Here is a 13815-nt window from a genome sequence, read left to right as displayed (position 1 = left end):
AACCTCTGCCTCCTGGATTCAAGCGATTCTCCTCCCTCAGCCTCCTGAGTAGCTGGGGTTGCAGGCACCCACCACCACGCCCAACTAATTTTGTATTTTTAGTAGAGACAGGGTTTCATCATGTTGGCCAGGCTGGTCTCAAACTTCTGACCTCAGGTGATCCAACCACCTCAGCCTCCCAAAGTGCTGAGATTACAGGCATGAGCCACTGTGCCCGGCCAATTCTTGGACCTTTCTAAAAATGAGTCTTATTCTGCTTCCCTGCGAAGAGTTTATTATGACGATGAGATAAAGAATTAAACAAATTTTAGCATTTTTACATGGCAAAATGCTGAGTTTGTAAGTTACTGTTTTAAACACAAAGCTATGATTTGGCTCAGCAGTAGGAGCTCGCAGCTCATGTGGCTGGCTAGGTGTTGACTTTAAGGGATAACTTAGCGGAGGCAACACATGATGTCGTGTGCAGAATGGGCAGCATGGTCACCAAGCAAGCCATGCGTTTTAGGATCAATGAATGGAGCTCCCAGGGCCTCAGATATCTGAGGTTGAACACCTTTCCTTGGTCAGAGCAGGTGCTCTGCCCTTGGTGACATGAATTTGAACCACACAACGGAGATTTTTGACTGAAAATTCAATTAAACAATCATTTAACTCTAAAAATTGGTCAGACGCTCGTTTGTTGTGAAAATCAAACTGAAGGTGATGAAAATTTTTACTCCTCGTTGGTGTCCTGATGCAGTTCAGGAGGAAGCCATGAATGTATATACACACACACGGGTGCATGCTTGTGCGTGTACATGTATCCTATGTGTATATATGAACACGTGCTCACACACATGCACACACACCTTACACTTGCACATACACAGGTGCACACTCGTGCATGTGCATGTATGCATACATGTATATATCAACAGGTGCTCACACACATGAACACACACCGTATACTTGCACATACACAGATAGGTGCATGCTTGTGCATGTGCATGCATGCATGCATGTATATATCAACATGTGCTCACACACATGCAAACACACAGTACACCTGCACATACACAGATAGGTGCACACTCGTGCATGTGCATGTATGCATACATATATATATGAACACATGTTCACACACATGCACACACAGAGTACACCTACACACATATACATGGGTGCATTCCTGTACATGTGGATGTATGTATATATAAATATGTGCTCACATGTGTGCACATGCACACACAGTACACCTGCACATCCACACATGGCTGCACACTTGTACATGGACACACATGGCCTTCTGGGTAGTATCTGAGGGCCAGGCCAGTGGCCCGGCCGGAGCATCCAGGATGCAGGAGGAACCTGTCCAGGGCATTGTGGCCTGGCTGTGGACTGGCATAAGCGCTAAAGGAGCATGTCCCTGGGAGGGCTCCCTGTCAGTGCTAAGCTGTGTGCAGGTTCCCTGAATGCTCTGTCATGTCCCTGTGGTAGCAGGCTAGTGGTGCAGCCATCACCTGTGGGCCAGCACAGCATGATGGAGCAGTTCAGGGAGGGCGCTGGAGTTCAGGTGAGCAGTGGGTGGAGGATGCAGAGAGGCTAGGAGGAGTTTCTAGGTCCTGAGGCCGGTCCATGGTGCTCAGGCACCGCTATGCTGGACTCTGGTGCTGACCAGGCCAGCACTCCGTGTCACCCTCAGGCCCAGCTCTTTGCTGAGTGGCGTGGTGTCCTTCAGTGCCCTCAAAGTCATCATTACCCCAAATCATTATTTTTCTCACTAACATACGAGAGAAAATTTCCAAAAGGCAGAAACCTTAAGAAAACTGAGTTCCGAGATTTAAAAAAGTATATGCTGTTTGTGTGCTTCTGTACCTGCCTTTTCAAATGAGGCAGAGGCAGTGGCCTGATGGCACCTGGTTCGGTTTCTCAGTGGCCCGGTGCCTTTGCTTAACTTGCTGCCTTCCAGCATGTAATAGAAAAACAGCAACAGAACGGAAGAAGAAAATAATGTAGGAAATGAGTGTGCAAATATCATTATGTCCCCACAGGTGGATTCTCCTGAGGACTTCTTGGGATGGCAGCAGAAATCTTGAGGGCTCTATGATGGAACCTGGTCCATAGCAGCTTCTTAAAACCTCCACTTTGCCAGGGAAGCCACCTATTCACGTGGATTTCACTTGGAGAGGCTTTAGCTGATATCATCTACATTTTGCCTTTTATCTGCTATTGATCCTCGACAGAATGTAACTTTTTTGGATCAATAAAATCTGTTTTAAAATACAACGTACTCCACAAAAACAATCCTTCATTCCCACCTGTGTGGTCATCGTCCTGTTTCTGGAGGACTATACAGTAGCAAGCGGCCAGACTGCCTGGGAACACCGAAGGCAGGGGGGCTCTTTGCCCCCCACAGAGTTGGCAGCTCCTGGGAGGCCCCAGCCCACACTTCTAATGGCATCTGGAGGGCTGTGCCCCCCACCGCCCTCCTCCCATCCTCCAGGGCCTGGTTCAGCTTCTGTGCACCTGCCACTGCCCCACCACGTTTGCGATTTCCCTTTTACACGGTCTGAACGTCATTGCCTGATCCTTTCTTCATCTCCATTTTTCTTTTGAGACAAAGTTTCCCTCTGTTGCCCAGGCTGGAGTGCAGTGGCATGATCTCTGCTCATCACAACCTCCGCCTCCTGTGTTCAAGCGATTCTCCAGCCTCAGCCTCCCGAGTAGCTGGAATTACAGGTGCCCGCCATCATGTCCAGCTAATTTTTGCATTTTTAATAAAGACAGGGTTTTGCCACATTGGTCAGGCTCGTCTCAAACTCCTGACTTCAAGTGATCCACCCACCTCAGCCTCCCAAAGTGCTGGGATTTCAGGCGTGAGCCACTGCACCCTGCCTTCATCTCCATTCTTGATGGCGCATTTTCATAGAACTCAGATCAGATCAGGTTACCCTAACCTTCAAGAGCTGTGCTTTTTCTGAAGAAGGAAAGTAAACCTTGAGGGCCCTCAGGCCAACTTTTCAGCCTTTGCTGTGGGCAACTGGGGCCCAGGGAGGAAGCGGTAAGGGCCTCCTGCCTGGTGGGTACCTAGGAAAATGCATGTGACCAGTGAAGCTGGTGGTCCCCGGACAAATGTTGGGGGGCCTGAGGGGTATGGTGGGGACGGCCCTGTGGAAGAGGAGGTCCCTGAAATGGGCCTGGCCTTCTGAAACTGACAAGGGGCTGCGGGATGGGACCAGACAGGCAGGTAGGGACAGCAGGAAAGTGCTAAGGCTGAGGCCAAGGCCAGAGGTACTTGGAGGGGATCGTGTGTCTTTCTCCACGGAGGGCAGCATGGGCTGGGGAGGCAGGAGACTGATTGGAGGTGGATGCAGGGAGGTGGGGAGAAGGAACGCAAGCAGCGCAGGCAGGACCTGTGGGAGTGATGGAGCAGAGGCAGCCACAACAGCAGCCGACAAGTCCACGGCTCTGGTGCTCATGCCGTTCACCCGGTCCGTCCTCACAAGGCTAATGCTACCCTCTTTATAGATGAGAAGACAGAGCTGCGAAGGGACTTGCCACCAGCAGGTGTCCAGGTCCTGTGGCCTCTCAGCCCCACCCTGCAGCAGACACAGCTGGCCCTTGGGGGAAGCAGGACTACAGGCCCTGCCTCGTTCCCACCTGCTCATGTGTTTCTGTACATTTTGTATTCTCAGCCCTTTTTATCAGAGGAGCCTCCAGACACTGTAAATGCCTGGTCCACACAGCTGTGCCTGTCTCTACCTCCTGGGTCTGCAGCTCGGGAAAGGGGCATTAAATGCTTTCTCAGGGGTCTCCCAGAGGAAGGACCACGTGTCACCTGCTCCCCAGGAGCTTGGGAAAGATAAATCAGAAAGACAGAAGACAGCACAGAGCCTGCAAGCCAGCATCTTCAGCCTGTTGCCAGCCCAGTGTCTCCCCAAGGAGTGGCAAAGCCTCACACCAAACACCAAATACTCATAGGCAACCTCTCCTCTGGGACAGCCAGGTGGCCTGTGAGTATTTCTCCACGAACTGCCGAGTGCCAGCAGTGCTGGGCAGGACGCAGCAGGCAGGAGGCCCTGTCCTCCGGGCCCACCAAGCGCTCCCCAGGCCCCTCAGGTCACAGACAGGATCACCCACGGGCCCTCGCTGTGGTCATCCTCAGCCATACACTGCCCTCCAGCTCCCAGACCTGCCGGGGCACCATGTCCAGCCTCTAAGCCCTCCTAGGGTGTCCACTCCACACACGGCACCCTTTCCTGCCTTTTTATCTGGAAAACACCAACATTTTATTCAAAGTAAGGCCTGAGAGTCACCTCCCCATGGAATCGTCTGGTCCTCATGTGCACACATTCACCTGCACAGAAGCCTGTAGCAACCAGACCAGCCACTCCCTGAGAGGGAGAAGTGGCTGAGCTTCCAGTCTGGCCCCTGATCAGCCCCTAAGCTTCTGAAGGCAGGACTAGAATCCTCTTAAACTTCCATCAGCAGAACTAGTCATGCACATGATATGCAGGTCATAGGATGTAGGAATAGGATGTACATGATGGGACACAGGTGCTAGGATGTACCTGGAAAGATGAAGGTGGTGGATACATGTTGTAGGATTCAGAGGATGGATACAGGAGGTGAGATGCAGGGGTGAGATGCAGGGGTGAGATGCAGGGGGTGAGATGCAGGGGATGAGGTGAAGGGGGTGAGATGCAGGGGATGAGGTGAAGGGGGTGAGATGCAGGGGTGAGATGCAGGGGGTGAGATGCAGGGGATGAGGTGAAGGGGGTGAGATGCAGGGGATGAGGTGAAGGGGGTGAGATGCAGGGGTGAGATGTAGGGGGTGAGATGCAGGGGTGAGATGCAGGGGATGAGATGCAGGGGTGAGATGAAGGGGGTGAGATGCAGGGGTGAGATTCAGGGGTGAGATGCAGGGGGTGAGATGCAGGGGATGAGATGCAGAGGATGAGATGCAGGGGGTGAGATGCAGGAGGTGAGATGCAGGGGATGAGATGCAGGGGGTGAGATGCAGGGGGTGAGATGCAGGAGGTGAGATGCAGGGGATGAGATGCAGGGGGTGAGATGCAGGGGTGAGATGCAGGGGATGAGATGCAGGGGTGAGATGCAGGGGTGAGATGCAGGGGGTGAGATGCAGGGGTGAGATGCAGGGGATGAGATGCAGGGGGTGAGATGCAGGGGTGAGATGCAGGGGGTGAGAGGCAGGGGTGATATGCAGGGGGTGAGATGCAGGGGATGAGATGCAGGGGGTAAGATGCAGGGGGTGAGATGCAGGGGGTGAGATGCAGGGGGTGAGATGCAGGGGATGAGATACAGGAGGTTAGATGCAGGGGGTGAGATGCAGGGGATGAGATCCAGAGGATGAGATGCAGGGGGTGAGATACAGGAGGTTAGATGCAGGGGGTGAGATGCAGGGTGTGAGATGCAGGAGGTGAGATTCAGAGGGTGGGATGCAGGGGGTGGGATGCAGGGGATGAGATGCAGGGGTGAGATGCAGGGGGTGGAATGCAGGGGGTGAGATGCAGGGGTGAGTTGCAGGGAGTGGATGCAGGGGGTAGGATGCAGGCAGTGAGATGCAGGAATGAGATGCAGGGGTGAGATGCAGGGATGAGATGCAGGGGTGAGTTGCAGGGGTTGGGATGCAGGGAGTGAGATGCAGGGGATGAGATGCAGGGGTGAGATGCAGGTGTGAGTTGCAGTGGGTGGGATGCAGGGGGTGGGATGCAGGAGATGAGAAGCAGGAATGAGGTGCAGGGGGTGAGATGCAGGGGTGAGATGCAGGGGTGAGTTGCAGGGGTTGGGATGCAGGGAGTGAGATGCAGGGGATGAGATGCAGGGGTGAGATGCACGGGATGAGATGCAGGGGGTGGAATGCAGGGGATGAGATGCAGGGGGTGAGATACAGGAGTGAGTTGCAGGGGGTGAAATGCAGGGGGTAGGATGCAGGCGGTGAGATGCAGGGGTGAGATGCAGGGGTGAGTTGCAGGAGTTGGGATGCAGGGGGTGAGATGCAGGGGATGAGATGCAGGGGTGAGATGCAGGTGTGAGTTGCAGGGGGTGGGATGCAGTAGATGAGATGCAGGAATGAGATGCAGGGGGTGAGATGCAGGGGATGAGATGCAGGGGTGAGATGCAGGGGATGAGATGCAGGGGATGAGATGCAGGGGTGAGATGCAGGGGGTGAGATGCAGGGGTGAGTTGCAGGGGGCGGGATGCAGGGGGCGAGATGCAGGGGGTGAGATGCAGGGGTGAGATGCAGGAGTGAGTTGCAGGGGGCGTGATGCAGGGGGCGATATGCAGGGGGTGAGATGCAGGGGTGAGATGCAGGGGGTGGGATGCAGGGGGTAGGATGCAGGCGGTGAGATGCAGGAATGAGATGCAGGGGTGAGATGCAGAGGTGAGTTGCAGGGGTTGGGATGCAGGGGGTGAGATGCAGGGATGAGATGCAGGGGATGAGATGCAGGGGAGGGATGCAGGTGTGAGTTGCAGGGGGTGGGATGCAGGAGATGAGATGCAGGAATGAGATGCAGGGGGTGAGATGCGGGGGTTAGATGCAGGGGGTGAGATGCAGGGGTGAGATGCAGGGGTACCATGCAGGGGTGAGAGGCAGGGGTGAGATGCAGAGGATGAGATGCAGGGGTAGGATGCAGGGGGTGGGATTCAGGGGTGAGATGGAAGGGGTGCACGCAGCGGGTGAGATGCAGGGGGTCGGTGCAGGTGATAGATGTATGTGTTGAGATGCAGCAGGTGGTGTGCAGGGGTGAGATGCAGGGGGTGGGATGCAGTTGAGGTAATGTAGGTTGTAGGTGCAGGTGGTGGCTGTGAACTTTTGTTTTAAGGATGAGTGGGGTGGACAGACCAGCTCTGACAAGGTAAGAGCTTTCTAAGAGCTCCCGATTGCCTTGTAAACTTGGAGACTTTCAGCACTGGTATCACCTCCTCATATTCATTTGCTGAGGGCACTAAGGAGGCAACTGCCGTGCGTAGACGCGCCTTCATTAAGCGACAAAGGACAACCTGGTCTGGAACAGGAGACCGATTTCAGCTCCCACCATTGTTGCAAATGGGCTAAGTGCCCCAGTCCCGCACCCAGGTAATAGGTTAGCAGCAAATGGGGGATGCCCCAGGGTGGGTGGGGATTCTAGGGAGGAGTGCGTGCACACCTGGGTACTAGAGCCTGGAAAGGATGAAGTCAACTTGGAAACCTCTGAAGGGATGAGGGGCCTCAAAGGGTCACTGCTGCTGCAGGGAGGAGCGGGAGGTGGAGAGTCCCAGAGATTTATAGGAGCAAGAATGACTGTTGTGTTGATTAGACAAGGCAGTGAGGATATGTCAGGTGTCTGGGGTGACATGATGGAACTGGAAGCAAGAATCGCAACTACTCAGGATTCCACTCTAACTCGGGGTTTCATACTAACTTAAGGGTCCACGCCAACTCAGGATTCCATACCAACTCAGGACTCCATACCAACTAAGGTTCCATACTAACTGAGGGTTTCATACCAACTCAGGGTTCCATACCAACTCAGTACTCCATACCAACTAAGGTTCTATACTAACTTAAGGGTCCGCACCAACTCAGGGTTCCATACCAACTCAGGACTCCATATCAACTAAGGTTCCATACTGAGGGTTCCATACCAACTCAGGATTCCATGCCAACTCAGGACTCCATACCAACTAAGGTTCCATATTAACTGAGGGTTCCATACCAATGCAGGGTTCCATACCAACTCAGGGCTCCTACCAACTCAGGGTTCCATACCGACTGAGGGTTCCATACCAACACAGGGCTCCATACCAACTCAGGACTCCATACCAGCTAAAGTTCCATACCAACTCAGGGATCCATACCAAGTCAGGACTCCATACCAAGTAAGGTTCCATACTAACTGAGGGTTCCATAGCAACTCAGGGCTCCAACTCAGGGTTCTATACCAACTCAGGGTTCCATAACAACTCAGGGTTCCACGCCAATTCAAGACTCTGCACTCCATCAGGGGTCTGAATTATCTCAGAGGTCTGTAATGCCTCAGGGGTCTATACTGCCTCAGAGGCGTGGACATTTTAGGAGCTGTAATAATTTCCTGGGGTGCTGTAAGAAACTACTATACACTGGGTGTCTTTGGACAGTAACTACAGATTCTCAGCCGGAAGTCCAGGATCATGCCGTCGGTCAGGCTGGCTCCTCTGGAGGCTCTGGGGGAGAATCCATCCTAGACCTCTGGCTCCTGGTGGCTGCTGGCACCCTGGGCTTCCGTGGCCTGTAGACACATCGCATCAGCCTCTGCTGCCTTCATAGAGCCTCTCCTCCCTGTGCCCATGTGCCCTTCTCGGTCTCCTACGAGGACACTCTTGTTGGATTTATGCCCATCTAATCCAGTATCATCTGTGAAGACTTCATTTCCAGATAAGGCCATATTCTGAAGTTCTGAGACAAGAATTTGGGGGACACCGTTCAACCTGGTGCAGAGTTCAGTGGAGGCTCAAGGCGGGTGCCTCCCTCCTGCAATGCGGGTGCCAGTCTGGCTGCTGTGGGGCTCAGGTGGCTGGCGGCAAGGATGCTGCCCTGTGGTTGGTGAAAGACCCAGTCCACGGCAAGCCACGGTGTTCACAAACCTGAATCGATCTGTCAGATGATGAAAAAAGCTGAATCATTAAAAGTAATTACCCAAGGGAAAATACTTTCTGAAAATAAATTACATTTGGCTTATTTGCAAATATTTTCATATAACAGCCACAAATAACTGAATTATTTTGCAAATCTAGACGGTGTATGTCCCTACCCCTCCACAGTGGCTGCTGTGCCGCCTTCCGGGGGCTCCTCTCCCTCTGGGGGCTCCTCTGTTCCTGAGGCCTCCCTGCCTCCGAGCAGCTGCAGGAGCTGCAGAGCTGGCCTCAACTTTGTTCATCTGAGGAGCTTTCTTTCTGCCTGCTCCCACCACCCCTAAGGTCTGTCCCCTCCCCACTGTCCTGGGCCAGCCAGAGGCCACCGTGGCTGGGAGCTTCCCTGGAGCACCCCTCCACTGCAGAGCTTCCCACAGCTGTCTCAGGTCCTATGGGTGCCTGCACCTCCCCCAGCCCCCTGTGGGAATGGGAATGACACCCAGAGTCTGCGGAGGCCTGCCCAGGAGGGCCCCTCCTGCCTTTTTAAGCGTAACTCGGGTTATTTTTTCCTTAAGTGCGTGACTTTGCGTTCTCCCACATTGAAGCTCATCTGCCACTGTGCAGCCACCCACACACACTGCTGCTGGAAGGAGCCGCTCCGTTCAGAATTTCCTCCAAGCTCCTGTGGAGCCCACCCTGCTCTCCTGGCCTGGCCCATCCCCACCGTTCCTCAAGGCTCCGCGGGGAACAGAAACCTCCAGGGACTTTCTAGGCTTCAGGCGGCCACCTCCTTGGTGAAGGTTGTGACACTACATTCAACAAGCATTCGGGGAAGGTTCTGCAGGAGCCTCTGGGAGCTGCAGTGAACCAGACCATGCCACCGGCATGCCAGGTGCACACCACCTGTACTGGCATCAGCACCACATCATCCATACTGTCATGTGCGCACAACACGGGTCAGACCCTGTTTGTCAAGGCTTTGGGTCCACTGCCTCCCTTACCCTGAAAATAATTGCTTTATAGGTGGGAAATGGAGGCTTCCAGAACGTGCTTCTGTGATCAAGGATGGAGCTGACACCAGCTGTTGGCTTCGAGCACTGGGGAGCCCCCATGGCATCTAGATCCTGGCCTATTCCAGCTCCAAGGCAGGACCCAGGTTCTGTCCATAGGAGGCATTTGCGGGGGTTTTATAAGCCCAGGTAGTGGGAGAGCAGCATGAAAACGACATCTACCCCCAGACCTCTGGGTGCTGACATCTGCCTGCTCGCCATCCCTTCATGGTCCTCAAGAACCCAAACTCAGCCTTTCTCCCAAACTCCACATCTTTCCCTTCTCTGCTGGTGGCTCCACCCTCCACCCACCCATTCTCAATCTGTCTCACATGCCCTGCACACGCCTGTCCCCAACGTCTTCAATTCAGTGCTTACTAACGAGTCTTTTTCATTTTCTTCATTCGGCACCCATCACACAGGGCAAGGACACCAGATGCCGGGACTCTAGGTGCTGGGATGCCAGGTACTAGGATGCCAGGTGCTGGGACAACCAGATGTTGGGATGCCAGGTGTTGGGACGCCAGGAACTGGAACACCTGGTGCTGGGATGCCAGGTGCTGGGACCCTAGGTGCTGGGACAGCAGGTGCCTGGACTTTAGGTGCTGTTACTCTAGGTGCTGGGATGCCGCATGTTGGGGTACCAGGTGCTGGGGTGCCAAGTGCTGGGATGCCAGGTGTTGGGATGCCAGGTGCTAGGATGCCAGGTTCTAGGACACCAGGTTCTGGAATGCCAGATGCTAGTTTGCCAGGTGCTGGGACACCAGGTACTGGGATGCCAGGTGCTGGGACATAAGGTTCTAGGATGCCAGGTGCTGGGACATGAGGTTCTAGGATGCCAGGTGCTGGGATGCCAGGTTCTAGGATGCAAGGTGCTGGAATGCCAGGTTCTAGAATGTCAGGTGCTAGGATGCCAGGTGCTGGGATGCCAGGTGCTGGGATGACAGGTGCTAGGATGCCAGGTTCTAAGATGCCAGGTGCTGGGATGTCAGGTGCTGGGACATGAGGTTCTAGGATGCCAGGTGCTGGGATGCCAGGTGCTGGGACGCCAGGTGCTGGGACATGAGGTTCTAGGATGCCAGATGCTAGGATGCCAGGTGCTGGGACACCAGGTGCTAAGGATGCCAGGTGCTGGGATGCCAGGTGCTGGGACACCAGATTCTAGAATGCGAGGTGCTAGGATGCCAGGTGCTGGGATGCCAGGTGCTATGGCACAGGGTGCTGGGACACCCAGGTGTTAGGATGCCAGGTGCTGAGAGGCCAGGGTCAGCACCCATCTCCCCAGCTCACTGGCTTTTGCCCTAACTGAAGCCTAATGCTCACTCTTTGGGAGAACTGTAGAATGAACAGAGTTTGCATGCTTTTTCCATACTAAGTCTGGAAATCTGGTTGCATTTTACACTTAGAGTAGACTTCACATGCTCAAAGCCGGGGCTGCTGACTAACTTAGAGGAGTCTCTTTCCCTACCAGCTTCTTTCATTTTGAAGTAGGAGCAATGTCCAGCAGATAGTGCGGCACATGATGCTCATGGATGTGCCTACCTCTGAGATTCACTTTGCGCTGGCATCAAAATTAAAATACAAAAATTTTTAATTGTAGGCCGGGCGCGGTGGCTCAGCCTGTAATCCCAGCACTTTGGGAGGCTGAGGCGGGTGGATCACGACGTCAAGAGATTGAGACCATCCCGGTCAACACGGTGAAACCCCGTCTCTACTAAAAATACAAAAAATTAGCTGGGCATGGTGGCGTGTGCCTGTAATCCCAGCTACTCAGGAGGCTGAGGCAGGAGAATTGCCTGAACCCAGGGGGCGGAGGTTGCGGTGAGCCGAGATCGCGCCATTGCACTCCAGCCTGGGTAACAAGAGCGAAACTCCATCTCAAAAAAAAAAAAAAAAAAATTTTAATTGTAATGGTTAAAATATTTTCCCATACTTGATCCACATTTCTCTTTTTTTAAATTTGTGTGTGTGTGTGTGTGTCTTTTTGTTTTTTTCCTTTTTGTGGAGAACGGGGTCTGGCTATACTGCCCAGGCAGGTCTCGAACTCATGGGCTCAAGCTATCCTTCCGCCTCTGCCTCCCTAAGAGCTGGAATTACAGGCATGAGCCACAGCACCTGGCCTCTCTTTTATTTTTAAAGATGTAAATTACAAGAGTAGCCAGAGCTTCCCCCTTATCCTCCCTGCAACCCCGTGGTCACCTCAGGCCTGCGGTTGGCCAGTTGACCATAGGCATGTTTCTACGCTTGTACCATAATTGTGTGATGTACTCATGATGTTGTATTGTTTTGTATATTTGACAACTTCACATAAATGTTTCATATTGTATTTAATCTTCATGTAATATGCTTTTCTTTTTGCACTCAACATTATGTTTTTGAGATTCACTCCTAGTGATGCATATGAATCTGGTTCATTCACTCTGATCGATACATCGTGTCCCACCATGCAGATAAACCGCAGTTTATTTAGGATCCCGCTTCTGTCATGTACCCCAAGTGTGCCACTCTTTGCATTGCACGTTAATGCCTACCTGTAAACAGCCACTGTGGAGGAGGTGCAGAATCTGCTGGACGGGGTGGGAGTCATTCTGTAAATGTCAACTGGGCACACTAGTGCCCACCCAGTGGGCCCATGAACTTGGCAGTCTAGATGGCAAAGAGGCCATGCCTAAGCCTGATGTGAGCCCCTCACCAGGGCTGATCTAGCTCCTGTTGCTGAAGGGCCCATCTGTTAGCAGCAGAGATGGAAGCTGGGCCCATATATATAATGTTTAAGGCAAAAATCATAAAGCTGTCTGGTGGGGCTTACGATGTATGTAGATAAAATATATGTAATAATAATAGTGAAAGGATGACAGGAGGTTAGAAGCACCACGCCATTCCAAGATTCCTTTATTTTACACGAAATAGCACAACTGTAAGTAGGTTCCGGTAAATTGCGTAAGATGCACAATATAATCTCCACAGCAAACACAAGAAATTAATGCAAAGTTTAGCTAAGAAGACAATAGCAGAGGGACTTCCAGTTTCTGTCCCAACACTTAAGGAGCTTGGAAGTTGTCACTCTCATCCTCACAGAAGAAAAAGGCTGGGCAGACTGAAATCAATGTCTCTTCTTAGATCCATCAGAGCACTGAGGTGACGGAGAAAACTGCTGCCCCCCAAATTAGAGAGACAGATGAATACAGGGATAAACCTAACAAAATAAGTACAAGTCGTATGTCAAAAATAAACAAAAGGGATGAAGATCGAAAAGGAAGGAGTGAAACTGTGTGTCTTCATAGATGCCATGATTGTTTATGTAGAAGATCCTAAAAAATCATCAAAACTACCAATGAAACTATGAGTTTAGCAAGGTCACAAGAAACAAGGCCAACATACACAAAAATCAATTGTGCTTTTATATTCTGTCAACAAACTACTGGAAAACAGGAGATAACTGCATTTAAAACAGCATCAAAAAATACCAGAAATACCAGTAACAAATTTAACACAGGACTTGCAAATCTCAGGGCTGAAAATGATAAAACATTATTGAGATAAATTACCAAAAACCTCGTAACTAGAGAAATAAATTGTGTTCATAGAATGAAAGACTCCATCCAGATTAAGCACCTTGTTTTCTCCAAGTTATCTGTAGATTTAATACAACCCTAGTCATAATCCAGCATTTTTTTTAAGTAGAAAGGAATAAGCTGATTGTAAGATTTACATGAAAACTCAAAGAACCTAGAAAAGTTGAAATAATCTTGAAAAAGACAGCTAAAGGAGTTTACTATCTAACTTCAAGACAACATAAAGCCACAGTAATCCAAATAGTCTGGTTCTGGCATAAGAAGGGACAAAAAAAAAAAAAAAACTCATAGAACATACCAGAGAGTCCAGAAATAGACCCAACACTTATTTCATCAACTGATTTTTTACAAAGAAGCCAGAATAATTCAATGAGGAAAGAGAAGTGTTTTCAACAAGTAGTGCTGAAATGGATGGCTATCTGCTTTAGAGTGAGAGGTGGGTGAGGAAAGACAGAAAGAAAGAAAAAAAGAACCTGAATGTCCGTATCACATTACTATAAAAATTATTTCAAGATGCATCATAAACCTAAATATAAAAGCTAAAACTGAAAATTTTAGAAAAATACATGGGAATATCGTTGTGACCTGAACAAAGA

Source organism: Saimiri boliviensis, chromosome 3, assembly GCF_048565385.1.
Source record: "Saimiri boliviensis isolate mSaiBol1 chromosome 3, mSaiBol1.pri, whole genome shotgun sequence".
Lineage (NCBI taxonomy): Eukaryota > Metazoa > Chordata > Mammalia > Primates > Cebidae > Saimiri > Saimiri boliviensis.
This window is presented reverse-complemented; position numbering follows the sequence as displayed.